We start from the raw sequence: 10,092 nt of genomic DNA, 5'->3' as shown, positions 1-10,092 counted from the left end.
ATTTTTTCAAAATTTATTAGAATTTTTTGATTGGTTGAATGATGTGGCACTGCGCAGTATACAGGGTCTATATAAACCCTTCTGCACCTAGGGTTTTAGACTGAAGTTATTTTATGCACCAAACCCAATAGCTACCACCCCCTCCCTTCTTCTATGCATCCTCCCTGCTCTCCTATCTCTCCTCTTCTCATCCAAGGAGTTGGAAATTCATCTGGTGCAAGGAAAAGGCGTGATGACGCCTGGAACAGGAAGGCTGCAGGACATCTTCGAAAGGCTATTGCTCCAACTTCAGAAGGAGTTCTGAAGTACTTCCAAATTAGATAGACATCTGATTTTTGGAGCATAGATTTGTGAGGAGAAGACATTCCAGGTCCTACCTGAGTGGATACCAGTAGAGGCCAGACGCTTGCATGGCTACATCAGAACCTCGGGCTGTATTGAGATCATCTACAGGATAATCAGATTACCCTTGAGGTATGTCTATACTTCTCATACATTTAGATTTAATTTTAGATTTTAAATATCAGATAATAAAATTAAATCTAACAGACATTAGATCTAAAATAACATAGGATAAAATTTTTAAATTATTCTATCCCAGATTTGATGAAATCTGGAAGATCCTATAAAGGAAAAAGACGATTTTTCCTTCACCACAGGGGCAAAAAAATTTTCGCACCTCATCCCCTCCCCTTCCCATGATTCCCCCCTCGTCGGTGCCTCCTCCTTTCCAACTTTCCCCCTCGCTGGTGCCTCCTTCCTGGCGGTTCCTCCCCTCCACGATGCCTCATTCCTGGTGGTTCTCCCCCTCTCCAGTGCCTCCTTTCCGATGGTTCCTCCCTCCCTGCGCTCCGACATCCTGCAGCCTCGAGCCCGCACTGCTTTTCCCCCCTCACCGACACCTCCTTCCCGATGGTTTCTCCTTCCTCGGTGCCTCCTTCCCGGTGGTTCACCCTCCAGCCATGGGAGAAAAAATTTTTTTTCGCACCTCATCCCCTCCCCTTCTCGTGTTCCTCCCTTGCCGGTGCCTCCTCCTTCCCAGCTCCCCCCCATCGGTGCCTCCTCCTTCCTAGCTTTGCCCTCCTCACCGATGCCTCCTTCCTGATGGTTCCCCCCCTCCCTGGTACCTTCTTCCTAGTGGTTTTCCTCTCCCTGCACTTCGGCATCCCAAGGCCTCGAGCTAGCAGGGCTTTTCTCTCCCTCGCCGGTGGCTCCTTCCCGATGGTTCTCTCCTCTCCCTAGCACCTCCTTTTCAATGGATCCCCCCTCCCTGCGCTCCAGTGTCCCGTGGCCCCGAGCCCATGCTTCAGCCATGCCCACATCCACCCCAACCCCATGGCCCCTGCCATGCCGCCCCTAGCCCGAGGTCCTGACCCTGCAGCCCCTGCCCTGTAGGTCCGAACCCACGGCCCAACCCATGCCGCCTTCTCATGGCCCCATCCCCATGCCCTCATCTCCATGTCCTCATATTCGAGCCGATATCCCATCCTCGAGCTGTCCCTCACACCTCAGTCCCTGCACACCAGCCCATGCCTCAGCCCTTGCACGGCAGCTCCCCTTCTATTATGAGTATTAACGACGGTTAATGCCATCACTAAAAGTTATTTTTTTATTCAAATTATATTAATTAAGTATAATTAGATATTAAAAAATTAATTAATTAAATATTAATTTAATTAATTAGTTAGATATTTAATTAATTAATTAATTAGAAGCACGTACTATAAGAAAAGAGAATTTTTATGATGTAATTATTTGCGACATAAATATTTTTATCATCAATAATGGTATTTATGATAAAAAATTAAATTAATCATAAATAATAAAATATTTATAATAAAAATAATTTTTCATCATGAATAATTGCATATTAGCAATGAAAAAATATTCCATCATAAATACAAATTATTTATGATGAAAATTTTTATTATAAATAATTCATTATTTATTTTAATTTTAAATTTTAAAATATTTTTAATAAAAATATTTTCATCATAAATAATTTAAGTATTTATGATGCAAATAATTTTTTCATCGATAATAAATTTATTTCCAATGAAAATATTTTCATCACCAATATTTGAAAAAAATGAAAATTTAAAAAATTTAAAAATTATATATTATTTATGATGAAATCATTGCATCATAAATAATTGAGTATTTATGATGAAAATAAGTTTCTATCATAAATAAAGTTATTTATGATGAAAATATTTTCATCGTAAATAGCTAAAAAAATAATCAAAAATTTAAAAAAATAAAAAATTACTCATTATTTATGATGAAAATTTTTCATCATAAATAAGCTCTTTTTATGATGAAAAAAATTTTCATCATAAATATGAGATTTTTTTAAACTAAAATATTTTCATCGTCAATAGTTAAAAAAATAAAAAATTTAAAAAAAAATTAAAAGTTAATCATTATTTGAGATAAAATTTTTTATCAAAAATAATAACTTTTTATGATGAAAAACCAATTTTCATCATAAATACAGAATTATTTTTGATGAAAATATTTTTATCACCAATAGTTAAAAAAATAAAAAAAAAAAAAAATAAAAATTGATTATTATTTATGATGAAAATATTCCATCATAAATAAGCTATTTTTATGATAAAAAATAAATTTTCATCATAAATATGAGATTATTTCTGATAAAAATATTTTCATCATCAATAGTTAAAAAATTAAAATTTAAAAAAAATAAAAATTGATTGTTATTTGTGATGAAAATTTTTCATCGTAAATAAGCTCTTTTTATGATGAAAAATAAATTTTCATTGTAAATACAAGATTATTATCGATGAAAATATTTTCATCACTAATAGTTAAAAAAATAAAAATTACAAAAATCAAAAATTGATTATTATTTATGATAAAATTTTTATCATAAATACTTGATTATTAATGATAAAATATTTTCATCATAAATAATTAAAAAAATTATAAAAATCAAAAGTTACTTATTATTTATGATAAAATTTTTCACTGTAAATAATTATTATTTATAATAAAAATTTATTTTCATCGTAAATATATTTATTTATGATGAAAATATTTTCATCATCAATATATAAAAAAATCAAAACTTTAAAAAAATCATAAAATTTAAATTTCTAATTTTGTATAAGGTAATTGCATCTATTTTTTATAGCAGCTGTATATATCTTTTGTCCTTTTATATGATAAAAAAATAAATGTGTGTTATGATCTAGATCAAACTTTTTATATAAAAAAATCATATAAAAGTGGGTGATATTCGCGGATTAGAATGAATAGATCTTTTTGAATGAAATGAGCTATACATTTATTTGTACTTAAAATTCATCTGTTCATTACTGTCACTATTACTAGTGATATCAATGAATCTTTTTGATGGAGTGTGTTGCTCCAAGATTAATTTTGATGATTACAAAGCAGATTGAAGGGGCACCAATATTTTTTATTTGAAAAAGTCTTTATGCTCTTCAGGGGCAAAATCATAATTTTACCAAAATCCTGATTTAATAGTATCATTTGGTAGAACAAAAGATTTGTGATCTATTGGTAAAAATTTATTATTTTTGGACTTGTATTTTTGAAGTTATGCATGTTTGAATTCCATGAGTCGACTCATGAGTCAGCTCATGGCACAATGAGCAGCTTGGCACGCTGGATTTTTGGCTTGGCACGACCTGTGAGTCGACTCATGAGTCGACCCACAAGGCATGAGTCGACTCATGAGTCGACTTCTGCATGTTTGGGCCAAAAAATTTCAAAAACCCAATTTCTGGTTGTTGCAACAGAGGTCGACTCATGAGTCGACCCCTGAGGCATGAGTCGACTCATGAGTCGACCCCTGCGACGGGATTTGTCCGCAACGGCTAGTTTTTAACCTATTTTAGGTGCTTTTAATGCTCATTTAATGTGCTCTAACGGCTCTTTTTCTGCCTAGAATGTTTTCCTCTATTTCTTAAAGCTATAAAAGGTTTCAAAAGGTGGAAAACAAGCAAGAGATTGACAAGAGATAAGCAAGACATTAAGAAGAGAAAGAGATTTGAAGAGCATTCAAGAGAGCTTTCAAGAGCATTCAAAAGAGAGGGTTTCTCAAGCCAACTTTTCAGTCCTAATCAAGAGCTCATTTAAAGCCTTCAAGAAGCCTTCAATCAAAGCTCACCAACTCCTCAAGCATTCATTCAATTCTTCATCCACTTTGAGGAAATCCAAAAGGGCTTCTTCACTTGAGTAAAGTATATTTAAAGTTATATTCGCTCATTAAAGGAGCTTTTCTTGTACTTATTTGTGCTATAAACTTTTTACTCTTTGTGAATAATTATTTTTATTTTGGAGGGGTTCCAAAACAAGGAAGATTGATCCGAACCTGAAATCGGAGTGTATTAGGTTGGCTTGTACCTGGAAAATAAGTGGACTAGCTTGGGATAGCTAGTGTCGGAGTTTCCGATGTTTGTATTCGGGTTGAATACAAGTATAGTGGATTGAAATTCCCAAGTAGGAGCTTGGGGAGTGGATGTAGGTGCAAGGTTGGCACCGAACCACTATAAATTCTTGTGTTTGTAGTGTGCATTATTGCTTCTCTTTAACTCTTCATTATTTCCTTGCATTCTTGCTTTAGGTAATTAATCTTGAACTAAAGTCTTTCTCCTCATTCATTTAGCTTTTGACAAACACTTTTCATAAGTTATTAGTTAAGCTTAAAATTTTTTAAAACCCAATTCACCCCCCCTCTTGGGTTGCATAGCTGGGCAACAAGTGGTATCAGAGCCCGGTGCTCTAGCCCTTCTTTGATCTAAACAATCAAAGAGCCAAAGATCTATGGCAACCCATGTCAGTACTTCTCTAGCCGAGGGGCAAACCACCAACCGACCTCCACTTTTCAATGGGTCTAATTACACCTATTGGAAAGCTCGGATGAAGATATTCATACAAGCACTCGACTATATGTGGAGTATCATAGTGAACGGTCCTCACACACCCACTAAAATTATAGATGGTGAGGAGTCAACCAAACCCGAGAAAGAATGGGATGAGGTTGATAAGAAATTGGCACAATTAAATGCTAAAGCAATGAATGTACTTTATTATGCTCTTGATGCTAACGAATTTAATCACATTTCTACTTGTTCATCTGCTAAAGAAATATGGGATAGGTTAGAAGTAACCCATGAGGGAACAAATCAAGTAAAAGAGTCTAAAATAAACATGCTTGTGCATAAATATGAATTGTTTAAAATGGAGCATGATGAGTCCATAACTGTAATGTTTACTGCTTTACTGATATAATTAATGGTTTAAAGAGTCTTGGCAAGTCCTATACTAACAGTGAGCTTGTAAGAAAGATTCTCAGGTCATTGCCAAGAACTTGGGAAGCCAAGGTGACTGCTATCCAAGAAGCGAAGGACTTGAACACTCTACCTCTAGAAGAGCTTCTTGGATCTTTGATGACTCATGAGCTAAGCATGAAGCAACATCAAGAGGATGAAGTCAAAAAGAAAAGAACCATTGCCCTCAAATCCACAGCTTCTCCTGATGAAGAAACTGATGACACAGAAGATGAAGAACAGGATGAAGAGATGGCACTCATCACCCGAAGATTAAGAAATTTTAAGAAAAAAGAAACAGGAGATGAGAAAGAGGCCATTCACAAAAGGGGAACAAAGCAAAGAGAAAAAGAAAGATCAACCCCTTATCTGCTACGAGTGCAAGAAGCCGGGATATTTCAAATCCGAATGTCCACAACTGAAGAAAGGTCCCAAAAAGTTCAAGAACAAGGCAATGATGGCCACATGGAGTGCGAGTGATGACTCAAGCTCTGATGAGGAAACCTCAACCGAACAAGCCAACCTGTGCCTTATGGCACACGAAAATGAGGTAATTTCTGAAACCCCTAGTGAATTTACATTTGAAGAATTGCATGAAGCATTCTATGATTTAATTGATGAATTAAAGAAACTAGGGATGAAAAACAAAGAACTAAATTGAAAAATCAGTCCTTAGTAAACAAGCTGAAAGCCTTTCAATTGAAAGATCCACCTTGCTTCAAGAAAATCAAAGCTTAAAGAATGAAATTAACAAGCTGAAACCTATAGTAGATAGTTCACCTTAAGTTCAAACAAACTAAATATGATTCTTGATAATCAAAAAGCCGTATATGATAAGGCTGGACTTGGCTATAACCCCTTGAAGAAACAAAAATTTCTGAAAAATATTTATGTAAACTATTCAAGTAACAAGTCTACCAATATTACTTGTTTCAAATGTGGTAGAGTAGGACATAAATCATACACTTGCCTCTTTAACAAATCTGCAAACACAACTATAAAGAAAATATGGGTTCCAAAAGGAACCATTTTGACTAACCAAAAAGGACCCAAGAAAGCTTGGGTACCTAAAACAAAAACTTGACTTTTGCTTGCAGGTGTGTCTAGCATCCCAAGGAGGAAACAGGAAATGGTATCTTGACAGTGGATGCTCGAGACACATGACTGGTGATGAATCACAATTCATCACGCTTGATGCTAAGGATGGAGGGATGGTCACCTTTGGAGATAATGGCAAAGGAAAGATCATCGGGATAGGTAACATTGGTATCACTCTCTCCAAATACATTGAAAATATTTTATTAGTTAAAGGTTTAAAGCATAACTTACTTAGCATTAGTCAATTTTGTGATAAAGGGTATAAAGTTGTTTTTGAATCATCTGTTTGCATTGTGACTAGTCCTATTAACGATGGCATTAAATTTATAGGACATAGACATGGCAATGTTTATATGGTAGATTTAAATGATTTAGCCAAAATAGACATGCAATGCCTAGTATCCTTGAATGCTAAAGTTAATGAGACTAGTTGGCTTTGGCATCGTAGACTTGCACACATTAGCATGCATTCTCTTTCAAAATTAATTAAGAAAGAATTAGTTCTTGGCTTGCCTAAACTGAATTTTGAAAAAGATAGAATTTGTGATGCATGCCAACTAGGTAAACAAACTAGAGTTTCATTTAAATCCAAAAATATTGTTTCAACTTCTAGACCTTTAGAGCTTTTGCATATGGACTTATTTGGACCAACTAGAATCACTAGTCTAGGAGGAAAACGATATGATTTTGTAATTATAGATGATTACTCTCGTTTTACTTGGATTTTCTTTTTGGCACACAAAGATGAAACTTTTCATATTTTCACTAAATTTCATCGAAAAGTCACTAATGAAAAAGGATTTTCAATTCAAAATATTAGAAGTGATCATGGAACTGAATTTGAAAATCAAGACTTTGAAAATTTTTATGATGAAAATGAAATTGGCCATAACTTCTCTGCTCCTAGGACACCCCAACAAAATGGGGTAGTTGAAAGGAAAAACAGAACCTTAGAAGAAATGGCCCGTACCATGCTTTGTGAAAGCAACCTTCCAAGATATTTTTGGGCGGAAGCAATTAACACAGCATGTTACATTTTAAATCGTGCTTTGATTAGACAAATTTTAAAGAAAACCCCCTATGAACTTTGGAAAGGAAGAAAATCAAATATTACATATTTTCATATTTTTGGTTGCCGATGTTTTGTATTAAATAATGGTAAAGAAAGACTTGATAAATTTGATGCAAAATCAGATGAAGCAATCTTTCTGGGTTACTCCTCCACTAGTAAAGCTTTTAGAGTTTTTAACAAAAGAACTTTAGTAGTTGAGGAGTCCATACATGTTGTTTTTGATGAATCTAACGATCTTCCTTCAAGGAAGAATGAGGGTGTTGATGATGCAGATCCACTAATAGAAGGTATGAAGGAGATCACTTTGAAAGATTCAACAACTCCAGAGGACGAGGATCAAGAAGACAAACAAGATGAGAGAGGTGAAGAAATTCAAGAACAACCTCAAGGTACAAATGACCTACCCAAGGAATGGAGGTATGTTCACAACCACCCTAAGGAGTTAATTATTGGTGATCCTATGCATGGGGTGAAAACTCGTTCTTCACTTAGAGATGTATTTAATCATTGTGCTTTTGTATTTCAACTTGAACCAAAAACTATTGAAGAAGCTGAAAATGATCATAATTGGATTAATGCAATGCAAGAGGAACTTAATCAATTTGAAAGAAATAATGTTTGGACCTTAGTATCAAGACCTAAAAATTATTCAATAATTGGCACAAAATGGGTCTTTAGAAACAAATTAGATGAGCATGGTAATGTAATTAGAAATAAAGCAAGACTGGTTGCTAAAGGATATAATCAAGAAGAAAGAATTGATTTTGATGAAATCTTTGCACCTGTTGCTAGATTAGAAGCCATTAGACTTCTACTTGCGTATGCTTACTTTATGAAATTCAAATTATTTCAAATGGATGTCAAAAGTACATTTTTAAATGGATATATTGCTGAAGAAGTCTATGTAGAACAACCCTCGGGATTTGAAAATCATGCTTTTCCTGATCATATTTTTAAATTAAATAAAGTTTTATATGGATTAAAACAAGCACCTAGGGCTTGGTATGATAGGCTAAGCAAATTCTTACTAAACAATGGTTTTTCAAGAGGTAATATAGATACAACCCTCTTTATTAAAAGAAATCAAAATGATATGTTAGTAATACAAATTTATGTTGATGATATAATTTTTGGGTCTACTAATGAATCTCTTTGTCAAGACTTTGCTAAGCTCATGCAGGGGGAGTTCGAGATGAGCATGATGGGAGAACTTATCTTCTTCCTCGGACTCCAAATCAAACAAACAAAAGAGAGAATCTCCATCACCCAAAGCAAGTACACCAAGGAATTACTCAAAAGATTTGGAATGGAGAACTCCAAACCGATTGGCACACCCATGAGCCCCTCATGTAAGCTTGACAAGGATGATGAAGGTAAATGTGTAGACTTAAAATACTATAGAGGTATGATTGGATCATTATTATATTTAACTACAAGTAGGCCTGATATCATGTTTAGTGTTTGTTTATGTGCTAGATAGCAATCTAATCCTAAAGAATCTCATTTGAATGCTGTTAAAAGAATCCTTAGATACTTGAATGGTACTCAAACTCTAGGGTTATGGTACTCTAAGGACTCACAAATTGATTTATTAGGATATTCAGATGCTGATTTTGCTGGATGTAAATTAGATAGAAAAAGCACAAGTGGAACTTGCCAATTTCTTAGAGTTAACCTAATCTCCTGGTTTAGCAAGAAACAAAATTCGGTAGCACTGTCTACGGCTGAGGCCGAATATATTACAGCCGGAAGTTGTTGTGCTCAAATCTTGTGGATTAAGCAACAACTCGAAGACTTTGGAATCAAACTTAATGAAACACCAATAAGATGTGATAACACAAGTGCCATAAATCTATCTAAAAATCCAATTCAACATTCAAGATCCAAACATATTGAAATAAGACATCACTTTATAAGAGAACATGTTCAAAACAAAAATATAATTCTTGAATATGTTTGTACTGAAAATCAATTAGCTGATATCTTTACGAAGGCCCTTAGTGAGGACAGATTCTGTGAAATTAGGAGAAATCTAGGAATTCTTGATCCATATGCCTAAATATTTCTCAATTTTCAAAGAATTGATGTCAAAAATTTTTAGAGCTCAATTTTCAACATCTATCTTGGTCCCAAAAGCTCAAGTTTATCATTCTCAAAACTTATCTTTGAGCAAAATTCTTTCTCCCAAAATTTCAAATTTTTCTGGAATTTATTCGTATTTTTTCTGAATTTCTGAGCTTCATGAGTCGACCCCCTTGAGTCGACCCCATGGCAAACTTGTAATTTTTTCCAACTTCCCACGGGCTCCTTTTTATTTGGGATCCTGTTCGTGAGCCGACTCATCCTTTCGTCTTCCTCCTTCCAAAAACTGACTTCCCCATTTCCATTCTCTCCAAAACCGAGGATCTAGCTCAAGATTCTTCTCCCTTCTCCTCTCCACCATAAATCGCCACCTGGGAAAAGAGATTTTGTGCTTTCTCCCTTTGTTTGAAACAGTTGAAGCGTGCCCTAGCACTCCTCCGTTCTTCTCTAATCCGCCTCTTCTCTCCACCAAAATCCCTCTCCATTCTTTTGTAATCCTTCTTCCACTCATCCACTTGA

This window comes from Elaeis guineensis, chromosome 2 (genome assembly GCF_000442705.2).
Source record: "Elaeis guineensis isolate ETL-2024a chromosome 2, EG11, whole genome shotgun sequence".
In the NCBI taxonomy this organism is placed as follows: domain Eukaryota; kingdom Viridiplantae; phylum Streptophyta; class Magnoliopsida; order Arecales; family Arecaceae; genus Elaeis; species Elaeis guineensis.
This window is presented reverse-complemented; position numbering follows the sequence as displayed.